Consider the following 14,916-nt stretch of genomic DNA (forward strand, 5'->3'; position numbering starts at 1 on the left):
CATTCTCTATAAAAGGCCAGGGAGTAAATATTTCAGGCTTTGTGGGGCATACATTGTTGCAAGTATTTAACTCTGTCTGTTGAAGAATGAAAATAGCTATAGAAATACGTAAGCAATAAACAAAAAGGCATGGTTGTGTTCCAATAAAGTTTTATTTATGTATACTGAAATTTACATTTTATATAATTTTTCACGTCATAAAATATTATTCTTTTGATTTTTTTCCCCAACCTTTAAAAATATTAAAAAACATTCTTAGCTTGTAGGCTGCACATAAACAGGGCAGGCTGGATTTGGCTTGTTTCCATAGTTTGCTGACTCTGTCTGAAGTAAAGGAACTAAGAATCCAAGGAGTTTCAAAAATATTTGACCTCTTAACTTGTTAAGAATCTTAAGTTTCTCAGACTGAATGTATCATTGGTGGGAAAAGTAAAAAGAAAGGACAATTAAAGCTACTGTTAATTTTTGTGCAAAAGACAACCAATATTTATAGCTTAGAGTTTGCTTTTAGCTACATAATGAGCTCTATGGGGTCTCTCTAGGGATTTCCATTCTGCTCATGGTTTTGCTGCAGCATGGTAAACAAGATTGGCACCCTCTACTCGCATCCTTTTAATGGTCTTGATATTCCCCTCAAGGAGAGAAGTTAGCTGCAATGTATGTAAATGTTACTTTTCTACTGCTTCATTATAATAATTACTCACTAGTTTTTACAGTTATTAAGGTGACAATTTCCAGTACACATACATACACATTTATTTATTTATTTTTTTGGTCTCCTCTATAGGAATGTTTTAGTCTCGTGTTTTGACTACACAAGAAATGTGCCTATTTTAAATAATAAAAAAAAAACTTATTCAAAGTTCTTACTAAAACCTCTGTACATCTTTAATTATGCTTTAATAATTTAGATTATATTTATGATAGCATGTCATTTTATGCGCTTATTGACCATTTGTATTTTTTCTTTGGAAAAATGTCTATTTAGACTCTTTGCCTATTTTAAGAATTGGGTTGTCTTTTCATTATTCAGTAGTAAGTTTCTTTTTTTTTAATAGATTCTGGATACAAGCCCCTTATTGGATATAGGGTTTACAGACATTTTCTTCCATTCTGTGGGTTGTCTTTTTACCTTCTTAATTTTTTTTTGTTTGTTTTTTGGAGTCCAAAAGGTTTAAGTTTTGATTGTCCAATTCATCAATTTTTTAATTGCTTGTACTTTTGGTGTCATATATAAGACATTGTTGCCTAACTCAAGATTATAAAGTTTTATTCCTGTTTTCTTTCTAAGTTTTATAGTTTTAGCTCTTGCATGTAGGTCTATGATCTACCTTGAATTAACTTGTGTGTGTGGTATGAGATAGACGTCCACATTTAGTTTGTGTGTGTGTGTGTGTGTGTGTGTGTGTGTGTATATCTAATTGTCCCAGCACCATTGTTGAAAAGACTGTTACTTTCCCACTGAAGTTTCTTGACCCCTTTGTTGAAGACCAACTCACCATAAGTGCAAGGGTTTATTTCTGAGATATCAATTCTGCTGATTATTATAGCTTCCTTGTAAGTTTTGAAATTGGGAAGTGTGATTTCTATAACTTTGCCCTTCTTTTCAAGATTGTTTCGGCTATTCTGGGTCCCTTGCATTTCTGTATGAATTTTAGGATCAGCTGGTCAATTTCTTCAAAAGAGCCAGCAAGGATTTCGTTAAAAGTGTGTTAATGCATTTTGCATTGCTATAAAGGAACACCTGAGACTGGGTAATTTATAAAGAAAAGAGATTTAATTGACTCATGGTTCTGCAGGTTGTACATGAAGCATAGCATCAGCAACTGCTTCTGGTGAGGGTGTCAGGAAGCTTCCAATCATAGTGGAAGGCAAAGGGGAGCTAGCATGTCACATGATGAGAGTGGGAGCAAGAGGAGTGGGAGGTCCCAGACTTTTTTAAACAACCAGATCTCTTGGGAACTGAGCAAGAACTCACTTGTTATCATGAGGACAGCACCAAGACATTCATAAGGGATGCACCCTCATGACCCAGACACCTCCCGCTGGGTTCCACCTTCAAAACTGGGGATGACATTTCAACCTGAGATTTGGAGGGGATAAACATCTAAGCCATATCAGTCAAGGATTATTGTGAATCTGTGGACCAATATGGGGAGTATTGCTATCTTAATATTAAGTCTTCTAATCCTTGAGCATGAGATATGATCATTTATTTAGGTCATCTTTAATTTGTCAGCAATGTTTTGCGATTTTCAGCATACAAGTCTTACACTTCTTTGTTAAATTTATTCCTAAATATTTTATTCTTTGGATGCTCTTGTGAATGGAATGTATTTTCTTTTGTAATGGTGCAGAATCCTAGATGTTTATCTTCCTACATTTTATGCTCCTTGGGGTTTGACTTTGTACTTTCAGTACGTACAGTTAGCCACATTGACTTCCTTGCAAGTTTTGTGTGAGCTTGTGAACTAAGACTTTATAATGGGGCCCTAAAATAACTTCTGTCATTTCTACATAAGGAGCATATCAGTAGGGCCAAATTTGACCTTACTGATTAACAGCTGTAGTACTCTGAATGGGGTGATATTTGAAAGAATAAATTTGTTAAATATTTATTGCTCTGATCACAGCCGTGGGACTTGAATTTCTAGTAAGGTGAAGCCTGAATTCTACTTCATTACTTAACCTCTTGATGAATAGAACTTTGTTGAGGCTGATTATAAGTGGTAATTGATAATTGGTAATTTTATTTTAAAATGATCCTTTGATGTAGGATCACTCTCATTTTCATTTTCTCCTCAGAGAACTTTTAAATCATACATAAAATATTGAAATCTAGGAATTGTGCATATGAAGAATTATTGTATTTGTATTTTTTGGGGGGATGTGCTATGGAATTATGTCAGTATACTTTAAGGTAGGTGTATCTGAAGATGCTGACATTTAAAACCAAACAGAAGAATCTTCTCATTGAAGTGGTTCATTTTCCTATTTGCGGGTACCTGGTAGAGACCATGTTATAATCACTGTTGTATACCCCATAGTGCTTTGCATATTTTAGTGCTCAGTAGTTGATAAATGAATGAATGACCTGTTTGTAAGGGTTAGGTATCATTTATTAAAAAAAAGCTTTCAACTCCAAAGCACTAGAATGAGATTCTTTTAGCAGATGTCAAAAAAGCAAATATATCAATTTTGCTAATTCAGCATAGTGTAATGTAAGTGTATTCATGGCTAGGCTTGCTATATTTAGCCATAAAAGGAAATATTAGAAAAAATGATAAATTAACTTTAGTCAGAAACCTTAGTTATAAGGCCTATTATTTCACCTCAAAAGAATTAAATTGACATCAAGAATAATATAAAAGTGTTTATTGGTGGATGGCATATCAGTCAATAGGTTGTTGGGAAAGAAATTCAATAGAGAGTAATTATGGGTAGCTATTTCAGCTCAAAGTTTAAATATTTAAATTATAAATCCATACTATTTTCTCTTTTATTGATTGGTTTACAATATGGATTGCTTTGTTCCTTTGTCAGTTTGTTTTACTGTAAACCACTTTAGGTATATGAAACTTGTAACACCAGGACATGATGATAATGTTGTAGGAATATATTTTGTGTATTTTATTATCTTAACATTATTGTCAAATTTAGCTCAGTGGGGTGGCTTATGGCTGTAATCCCAGCATTTTGAGAGGCCGAGGAGGGAGGATCACTTGAGGCCAGGAATTCTAGACCAGCTTGGGCAACATAATGAGACCCTATCTCTACAAGAGATATAAAATTAATTGGGTTTGGTGATGCATACCTGTAATCTCAGCTCCTTGGAAGGCTGAGGCAGGAGGATTGCTTGAGCCCAGGAGTTTGAGACTGCAGTGAGCTAAGATTACCCCTGTACTCTGGCCTAGGTGACAAAGTGAGAGTCTGCATAGAAAAAAAAATTGTCAAATTTAAATATGACATGAAAATACTTGGTCAGTTTTTTGAAAATTAAAAATTTCATTTTTCTTTGAAATTCTGAAGAGATGTTTAGCTCTATTTTAAAATCTTCCTTAATATTGAAATCTATTTAGGTCCATAGTTTATAGATACACTGTACAAAATATTTTGCTCATAAAAATATTAATAAAGTTTTAAATTAGGAGTTGTGTACTTTTACATATAAGTATATAATTAAAGTTTGACTAAATGTGACTGAAAGTTATTTCCAGTGTTTTAAAATATAGCAGATAATTTTTGCTTCAAGATATATTCGTTCTCATTATTAGAAGTAAAAAGTTCATTAGTTCATTAGTTATACACACACAAATGCACAACTTAAATATTTTATATTAAAGGGTGTAACACGAATGTTATCCAATCTCTTTTTAGCATGATTTGTTGATTGCATCTTACATAGTCATTTTGACCAAAACCACAACCAAACTATATTGACTAAGATTTCCAGTTTTGTTGTCTTCATGGAAGAAAGCTTAATGACACTTGGGAAGCTACCTAACTGCAGAATCTTTCTTGATCTTTTATAATCCTTTTCCTTGCCTTGCCTTGTGCTGCTCCAACTTTTACCATTTTTTGCTTCCACATCCAACTTAACATTTTTAGCAACTCGTCTTTGCTGAATGTCTCCAAAGCATTAAAAATTAGTTTTAAAAAAATTAATATATATTTTTAGACTTATATTTGATAGATTTATATAATTAATAAAACTATATAATTATAATTACAACTCACATGGAAAGATTGGGGAGCAAACCTTTTCAACTTCTTGATCAACTTCAATTATTGGAAGCAGAAGGTCTTCAGTGTATTTTACATACCAGAAAGGAGATTCATTAATATGTTGCTGAGAGTAATAAAAAGTTTATTAATCTAGAGAGGTGGTGAAGAGGAGGTCTTTTAATACAGCTTCTACTATATCCTATCTATGATGTTGGGAGATGTTTCTATTATTTTTATAGAAACTAGCCCCATCAGATTTTATGTTTTATAAAACATTTAGTATAATTNTGTTGAAAAGACTGTTACTTTCCCACTGAAGTTTCTTGACCCCTTTGTTGAAGACCAACTCACCATAAGTGCAAGGGTTTATTTCTGAGATATCAATTCTGCTGATTATTATAGCTTCCTTGTAAGTTTTGAAATTGGGAAGTGTGATTTCTATAACTTTGCCCTTCTTTTTCAAGATTGTTTCGGCTATTCTGGGTCCCTTGCATTTCTGTATGAATTTTAGGATCAGCTGGTCAATTTCTTCAAAAGAGCCAGCAAGGATTTCGTTAAAAGTGTGTTAATGCATTTTTGCATTGCTATAAAGGAACACCTGAGACTGGGTAATTTATAAAGAAAAGAGATTTAATTGACTCATGGTTCTGCAGGTTGTACATGAAGCATAGCATCAGCAACTGCTTCTGGTGAGGGTGTCAGGAAGCTTCCAATCATAGTGGAAGGCAAAGGGGGAGCTAGCATGTCACATGATGAGAGTGGGAGCAAGAGGAGTGGGAGGTCCCAGACTTTTTTAAACAACCAGATCTCTTGGGAACTGAGCAAGAACTCACTTGTTATCATGAGGACAGCACCAAGACATTCATAAGGGATGCACCCTCATGACCCAGACACCTCCCGCTGGGTTCCACCTTCAAAACTGGGGATGACATTTCAACCTGAGATTTGGAGGGGAAACACCCTCATGACCCAAACACCTCCTGCTGGGTTCCACCTTCAAAACTGGGGATGACATTTCAACCTGAGATTTGGAGGGGATAAACATCTAAGCCATATCAGTCAAGGATTATTGTGAATCTGTGGACCAATATGGGGAGTATTGCTATCTTAATATTAAGTCTTCTAATCCTTGAGCATGAGATATGATCATTTATTTAGGTCATCTTTAATTTGTCAGCAATGTTTTGCGATTTTCAGCATACAAGTCTTACACTTCTTTGTTAAATTTATTCCTAAATATTTTATTCTTTGGATGCTCTTGTGAATGGAATGTATTTTCTTTTGTAATGGTGCAGAATCCTAGATGTTTATCTTCCTACATTTTTATGCTCCTTGGGGTTTGACTTTGTACTTTCAGTACGTACAGTTAGCCACATTGACTTCCTTGCAAGTTTTGTGTGAGCTTGTGAACTAAGACTTTATAATGGGGCCCTAAAATAACTTCTGTCATTTCTACATAAGGAGCATATCAGTAGGGCCAAATTTGACCTTACTGATTAACAGCTGTAGTACTCTGAATGGGGTGATATTTGAAAGAATAAATTTGTTAAATATTTATTGCTCTGATCACAGCCGTGGGACTTGAATTTCTAGTAAGGTGAAGCCTGAATTCTACTTCATTACTTAACCTCTTGATGAATAGAACTTTGTTGAGGCTGATTATAAGTGGTAATTGATAATTGGTAATTTTATTTTAAAATGATCCTTTGATGTAGGATCACTCTCATTTTTCATTTTCTCCTCAGAGAACTTTTAAATCATACATAAAATATTGAAATCTAGGAATTGTGCATATGAAGAATTATTGTATTTGTATTTTTTGGGGGGATGTGCTATGGAATTATGTCAGTATACTTTAAGGTAGGTGTATCTGAAGATGCTGACATTTAAAACCAAACAGAAGAATCTTCTCATTGAAGTGGTTCATTTTCCTATTTGCGGGTACCTGGTAGAGACCATGTTATAATCACTGTTGTATACCCCATAGTGCTTTGCATATTTTAGTGCTCAGTAGTTGATAAATGAATGAATGACCTGTTTGTAAGGGTTAGGTATCATTTATTAAAAAAAAGCTTTCAACTCCAAAGCACTAGAATGAGATTCTTTTAGCAGATGTCAAAAAAGCAAATATATCAATTTTTGCTAATTCAGCATAGTGTAATGTAAGTGTATTCATGGCTAGGCTTGCTATATTTAGCCATAAAAGGAAATATTAGAAAAAATGATAAATTAACTTTAGTCAGAAACCTTAGTTATAAGGCCTATTATTTCACCTCAAAAGAATTAAATTGACATCAAGAATAATATAAAAGTGTTTATTGGTGGATGGCATATCAGTCAATAGGTTGTTGGGAAAGAAATTCAATAGAGAGTAATTATGGGTAGCTATTTCAGCTCAAAGTTTAAATATTTAAATTATAAATCCATACTATTTTCTCTTTTTATTGATTGGTTTACAATATGGATTGCTTTGTTCCTTTGTCAGTTTGTTTTACTGTAAACCACTTTAGGTATATGAAACTTGTAACACCAGGACATGATGATAATGTTGTAGGAATATATTTTGTGTATTTTATTATCTTAACATTATTGTCAAATTTAGCTCAGTGGGGTGGCTTATGGCTGTAATCCCAGCATTTTGAGAGGCCGAGGAGGGAGGATCACTTGAGGCCAGGAATTCTAGACCAGCTTGGGCAACATAATGAGACCCTATCTCTACAAGAGATATAAAAATTAATTGGGTTTGGTGATGCATACCTGTAATCTCAGCTCCTTGGAAGGCTGAGGCAGGAGGATTGCTTGAGCCCAGGAGTTTGAGACTGCAGTGAGCTAAGATTACCCCTGTACTCTGGCCTAGGTGACAAAGTGAGAGTCTGCATAGAAAAAAAAATTGTCAAATTTAAATATGACATGAAAATACTTGGTCAGTTTTTTGAAAATTAAAAATTTCATTTTTCTTTGAAATTCTGAAGAGATGTTTAGCTCTATTTTAAAATCTTCCTTAATATTGAAATCTATTTAGGTCCATAGTTTATAGATACACTGTACAAAATATTTTGCTCATAAAAATATTAATAAAGTTTTAAATTAGGAGTTGTGTACTTTTACATATAAGTATATAATTAAAGTTTGACTAAATGTGACTGAAAGTTATTTCCAGTGTTTTAAAATATAGCAGATAATTTTGCTTCAAGATATATTCGTTCTCATTATTAGAAGTAAAAGTTCATTAGTTCATTAGTTATACACACACAAATGCACAACTTAAATATTTTATATTAAAGGGTGTAACACGAATGTTATCCAATCTCTTTTAGCATGATTTGTTGATTGCATCTTACATAGTCATTTTGACCAAAACCACAACCAAACTATATTGACTAAGATTTCCAGTTTTGTTGTCTTCATGGAAGAAAGCTTAATGACACTTGGGAAGCTACCTAACTGCAGAATCTTTCTTGATCTTTTATAATCCTTTTCCTTGCCTTGCCTTGTGCTGCTCCAACTTTTACCATTTTTTGCTTCCACATCCAACTTAACATTTTAGCAACTCGTCTTTGCTGAATGTCTCCAAAGCATTAAAATTAGTTTTAAAAAAATTAATATATATTTTAGACTTATATTTGATAGATTTATATAATTAATAAAACTATATAATTATAATTACAACTCACATGGAAAGATTGGGGAGCAAACCTTTTCAACTTCTTGATCAACTTCAATTATTGGAAGCAGAAGGTCTTCAGTGTATTTTACATACCAGAAAGGAGATTCATTAATATGTTGCTGAGAGTAATAAAAGTTTATTAATCTAGAGAGGTGGTGAAGAGGAGGTCTTTTAATACAGCTTCTACTATATCCTATCTATGATGTTGGGAGATGTTTCTATTATTTTTATAGAAACTAGCCCCATCAGATTTTATGTTTTATAAAACATTTAGTATAATTTTATAGAATCAACCCAATCAAAGTATTTCCCAGCTCATTTTGAGAGTTCCCAATGGTGCAGGGCTCACTGACTGGCTGCTCATGTCCTTCTGAGAAGTGACAACGTGCTGGCAGCCCTGGCTTGCTCTCAGCGCCTCCTCGACCTAGTCGCCCACTCTAGCTGCACTTGAGGAGCCCTTCAGCCCGCTGCTGCACTGTGGGAGCCCCTCTCTGGGCTGGCTGAGGCTGGAACTGGCTTCCTCTGCTTGTGGCGAGGTATGGAGGGAGAGGTGCTGCGGGAACCAGGGCTGTACGCTGGGCTTGGGGGCCAGGGCGAGTTCCAGGTGGGCGTGGCCTTGGCGGGTCCCACACTCAGAGCAGCCCCACTGCCCCAGGCAGTGAGGGGCTTAGCACCCGGGTCAGCAGCTACAGAGGGTGCACCAGGTCTCCCAGCAGTGCCGGCCGGCTGGCACTGCACTCGAATTCTCCCCGAGCCTCAGCTGCCTCCCTGAGGGGCAGGGCTTGGGACCTGCAGCCCACCATGCCTGAGTCTCCCCCACACCTGCAGTGGGCTCCTGCGCAGCTGGAGCCTCCCCCACACCTGCAGTGGGCTCCTGCCTAGCTGGAGCCTCCCCTACGAGCCCTGCTCCCTGTGCCATGGTGCCAAGTCCCATCCACCGCCCAGGGGCTGAGGAGTGCAGGCGCACAGCGGGGGACTGGGGGGCAGCTTCAGTAGGTGAAGCCAGCTGGGCTCCTAAGTCTAGTGGGGACCTGGAGAACCTTTATGTCTAGCTAAGGGATTGTACATACACGAATCAGCACTCTGTCTAGCTCAAGGTTTGTAAACACACCAATCAGCACTCTGTGTCTAGTTCAAGGATTGTAAATACACCAATCAGTACTCTGTATCTAGCTAATCTGGTGGGGACTTGGAGAACTTTTCTGTCTAGCACTGTGTCAAGCTAAAGGATTGTACACTCACCAATCAGCACTCTGTGTCTAGCTCAGGGATTGTAAATGCACCAATCAGCACTCTGTCAAAACGGACCAATCCGTTCTCTGTAAAATGGACCAATCAGCAGGATGTGGGTGGGGTCAGAAAAGAGAATAAAAGCAGGCTGCCTGAGCCAACAATGGCAACCTGCTCGGGTCCCCTTCCAGAGTGTGGAAGCTTTGTTCTTTCACTCTTTACAATAAATCTTGCTGCTGCTTACTCTTTGGGTCCATGCCGCCTTCATGAGCTGTAACACTCACTGCAAAGGTCTGTAGCTTCACTCCTGCAGTCAGCAAGACCACGAACCCACCGGGAGGAACAACAACTCCAGACGCACTGCCTTTAAGAACTGTAACACTCACTGTGATACTCACTTCATTCTTGAAGTCAGTAAGACCAAGAACCCACCAATTCTAGACACACTTCCATTTTCATTAAATCATTATGCTGCTCTGCTGTTGCCTTTACCTGGCTATCTCTCTTCTCTGATGCATGAATGCTGCTGGTCTTGAAGCTGGGAATTCTGCTTTCTCTGAATTGCTTCGTTAGAGGGCTCTAGGGCAATGTTCAGTCTAAGGCTAATTCTTCCCCACTATTGAGGCAAGACTCTTCTTTGTATTCTACTCAATGTCCCATAAGTTAAGAAGTTTTCAAGTCTGGTGGTTGGACAAGCATTATTTCCAGTCCTGTGTGAGTGGCAAGTAATGTTACCTCAAATCCTTTTGGGTGGTTCTTTCCCTAGCCTTGGGTGGTTTCCTCCAGTATATGGGTTGATCAGTATTCAGCTGAATACAAAGAGGGAGCATGTGCAGATTATCGGTGTTCTTTCTCTGTGTATCTGTTCCCTTTATCATTCTCTATTCTGTTTTATACTTTTACTGCCTTGAATCTCCCAGGACTCTCAGCTTTGTCTCGTCAGCTCAGAGAATTTGCGAGGCTCTGCCTTAGTTTCCCCTTCCTGTATCATGGCCTGGAAAATCTCTTATGGTGGTAAGCTGGGGCTATCAAAACGGTCATCCTTGTTTTTTGGAGGGGGGTCCATTTCTCAGGGATTACTGACCTTAATTGCCTAACATCCAGTGCCTTATAACCATTTTTGCATTTATTTGGTATGTGTTTTGGTTTCAGGTAGGAAAGGAATCTGGTCTCTGTTACTCTGCCTTCGCTGGAAGCAAATTAGAACTTTAAATAAGACTTACTAAATTCAACGATAATAAAATGGAAATAAAACATAGCCAATAGTTTACAATAGCAACCATATGCAGCCACATTCCTCGTCTATAACCCAGCTGTAGCACCCAACCTTGGGTCCACACAGCAGTGGCTAGCTTTGCTTCCCTTCCACCTGCTATAATAAGGTTTTCTTTTAATCATACAAAACATTTTTGGTCCTTGTAGTCAAACTGTCTTGGATATTTTAAAGGAGAGTCTTTACCATTTTTTTTTTTTTAACATCTGTGTAAGTTTAGGGTGGAATTGAGATCATCCCCCTCTCTTTCCTGCCAAGTAAAATAATTGTCTGCTAAAAAGTTAAATTCAAGCTTCTACCTCTTCAGAGTTTTCAGATTCAAAATGGCACTTTCCCAATTAAAAACAAATAAAACCAAACCCTGAGTGTTTAGTCTCAGTCTGTGAACCTTATTATATACTGAATCAATGAGTATGTACTAATGCATGTTATATGTGTATGATATAAACCTTTTACCATGATGTATTTGTATCACTTGGCCAGATCCATATATTAGAAATCTTAATAGAATAATAAACATAATGTCAAGTAAAAGCTGGGGAAATTTTTTATCTTTAGTACCTGCCCCTTTTCATTTTGGTTATTCTCTTTTTCCTCTGGATATTTTTCTTATACCAGGTTTTCTTTGACTTTTAAGTTTGTAAGCAATATAATCACTTTTAGAAAGTAGAATTATACTTTTAAATGCAGCAAAGTAACTTGTAAAAGAACCATATAGGAAGCTTTATAAAATAAAGAATATTTTGTAATATGTGTATTTGGCCAACAATTTTTTTGTACTTCTGGAGTGTATTTATTTGATCATATAGTTTGTAGGCCAGATTTTTGTATATTCAGAAATTTTCATCTCTTACACGTATATAGGTGTGTAAAAGTTACCTCTATAGATATTTGAGACTATATACTCTAGTACCTTATTTTAGCAGGCATTTCATAAGTGATTTTTTTTAACAATTAAAAAAATCCCTTTTTTAGGAAAGGAACTAAATGAACTCAGTAGAAAGAAGTTTTCTGAACCTAGTTTTTGTGGCATTTTCAAGACCTTTAGTAAATTATTTTTATGTATAGAGTGGGATTTCTTGAAGAAAAAATGTAGTTATTTTTATTTGTGTGTATTTTAAATGTGAAATTTCCTATTCAGCAAACTTCAAAGTAAAAGCATTATAAGCAAGATTGGGAATGATATTTCAAAAGAGTAGACTCTCCACATGTAGACTTTATAAAACATAGATGCTAATATTATAGATGGAAGGGAAACTTGTACCTTTTTTTCTATTTAATTAGGAAAACAACCATTTTCTCCTGTCAGAAATCAATATGACAGTGAACTGGCTAAATTCTATAAACCAGTTGTTGTTATCAATACCTTATCAATAGTTGGAACATGTTTCTTTTACCTAGAACATTCCTTTGTATGTCTTCTGACACCTCAGGCAGAGGTAGGTCCTCCTCTGTGTCTCTTAGTACTTTGTACAGGCCTGTACCAGAAACCTGTATCAGTGTTTGATGACTTTCACTTGACTCTGAACTTCTTGGGCTGCAAAAAAACTGTTTCATATTGATATCTATCTCCTGGATACCTAGGATACAGCTGTTTTATAGAGGAAACAACAAATGTTTATCAAAGAAAAGTTGAATAATGTTCATTCACATATTAATTTGGCAATATATAGTCAATGTATTGAATATATGCAACAGAGTAAGCACTATTCTAGATCCTGGGAATGCTGTGGTGACCAGGACCAATGCAGCTCTTGCACTTACTAGTTTTATGATCCAGAAGAAAAGACAGGTTTTGATACAATTTGTTATAATAAATTATGAAGGTTATGATAGAAAGCATAGAATCTTACTGTAAGACCTATCTTAGTAATGGGGGGTCCAAGCTTCCCATAGGAAGTGATGTTTAACTTAGGACCAGAGTGTGGGCTGAAACCAGCTGAAAAGGGTTACGAATATTGGGGAAATTCCCTAATTTCCCCAATAGTCCAGCAATTGGGGAATTAGGGACAAGTCCAGCAATAAGAATTTAAGTTATAGCATCTTTATTAATGTATTTTGGGGGTGACATTTCTCCTTCCAACAGAGCTACCTGACTGGCTCTTCATATTCCCTTAACAAAGACAAGAATATAATAATTGTTTAAATGATCTCTTTCTGAATATGGCTCTTCAGCCAGTTGTTCAACATTCCAACATTTTTAGAGTAAAAAATATGTATTTTTTTTGATATATATTTAGTTTTAGTATGTGAAGTCAAAGACAGTATTCTAAAAAGGCTATTATAACTTTCCAAGTCAGAATCACAACAATAAAAAAGTAATCTTTTTTTGCGGGCATTCATCTGCTTTCTAAATTTTGGAGGTCAGTTTAACTTTTCAAAGTCTTATAGCAGCAATTCTGACTTGCAGAGAAGCACATTAAAATCACCCACCTATTGGTCTTAAAAATTTACCATCTCTATTAGAAATTTTCCCCAAAGTAACAGTTAATCTTTGTTGAGTGCTTTCCATGTTTAAATACTGTGCTAAATATATTATATGAACTATCTCATCTAAGCATCCAAGAAACACTGTGAGATAAATCATATTTTTACCCCTTTCTCTAGATAAAGACACTGAAGGCATTTAGTGTCCAGGGTCCCAGAACTAGATGGGGCATATAAGAATTTGATCTCAGAAGTATCTAGAGTCATAGTTCCTCACTTGGTATTGCTAAAGAGATCTAAATGAGACATACTAACATGTTGAGACAGTCTCAGAACCTCCTCACAAGTTTTTCAATTATAAGAAACAGTATTCTTTATTTTATTTAGTAAAATAACGGACTCAATTTTCTTTATGCTAAGGTTCATGAGTCAATGAAAACTAAAATATTTATGGATGTAATCCATAAATGGGTAAGACAGACCATTTTGTATATTTTTGATGGGATGACTGTATTTTGGAGAATTTTGTGGCAATATGTAACAAAACTTAAAATTCATTTACCTCTTGACTCAGGAATTCTACTTTTAGGAATTTATCCTACGGCTAAACTTGTTCATGCATGTAAAGATATATGTCCTGGGCATTCTCTATAGTATTATATGAAATAGGAAAAAGTTGGAAATGACTTATGTGTTCATTAGGGGCCTGGTAAAATAAGTTACAGTGTATCAATGAAATATGCCTTATGTACTCTTATTTAATACTCGTAAAATAGTAGTTATTATTATTAATTAATTTCAAAAAGAAGGAAATGAAGAGTAATGATGTTAAGTGACTTGATTAAGATACTAGGACAGAGACATTGAAGCAGTCTGGCTCCAGAGTACACACTGTTAATTCTTGTGCTATATTGCCTGCTGGTCATCTGTTTCCCAGTATGAAAGGAAAATAGATTGATAAGCAAAAAGAAATTATAGAAAATCTCTCTAGTAGGATACTACTTGTTTAAAGGCTCTATATTTTTATCTTTTCTTCTTATAACATATACAATAACTATGTTTTGTTATAAAATCTCTGTCTTTATAAAACATATATTTGTATATATGAATGTATATGAATATATTCAAAAAACATACATATATAAAACATGTATACATTTATGTATATAAAACATATGTATCTATATATACTTATACACATAAATAATACATTCATGTAAAAATTTCTGGACAGATATACAAGAACTGAATAGTTGGTGCTTTGGGGGATTAGTTTGGAGACTTAAATTTTACTTGATGTTCTTTGGTGTGGTGAATTATTTAAAAGTAATAGACATGCATTATAATACTTTTATAATAAAACAAGTTTAGATTTAAAACTTAAAAAATAGTGGATGTGGTAATTATCCATTGTGCTATTGGATGGGAGTAAAGAGAGATTTTTATTAAATATTTTCATTTCATACCCTTCTGAACTGGGAACGTAAAACAATGAATGAATATATATTTAATAACAAGATATATTTTAAATGAAAAGGCATTAAAAATAGTGAACACAATATTCTTTTTTTTTTTTTTTTTTTTTTTTTTTTTT

General features: G+C 35.2%; 1 protein-coding gene across 1 annotated transcript in view; it reads left to right on the forward strand.

The window, feature by feature from the left end:
• CTNNA3 (catenin alpha 3) overlaps window positions 1-14,916 on the forward strand; it is a 1,693,405-nt gene that overhangs the window by 52,639 nt on the left and 1,625,850 nt on the right. The gene's annotated exons all lie outside the window — the stretch shown is intronic.

Source organism: Rhinopithecus bieti, unplaced genomic scaffold, assembly GCF_001698545.2.
Source record: "Rhinopithecus bieti isolate Rb0 unplaced genomic scaffold, ASM169854v2 scaffold_8307, whole genome shotgun sequence".
NCBI classification, from domain to species: Eukaryota; Metazoa; Chordata; class Mammalia; order Primates; family Cercopithecidae; genus Rhinopithecus; species Rhinopithecus bieti.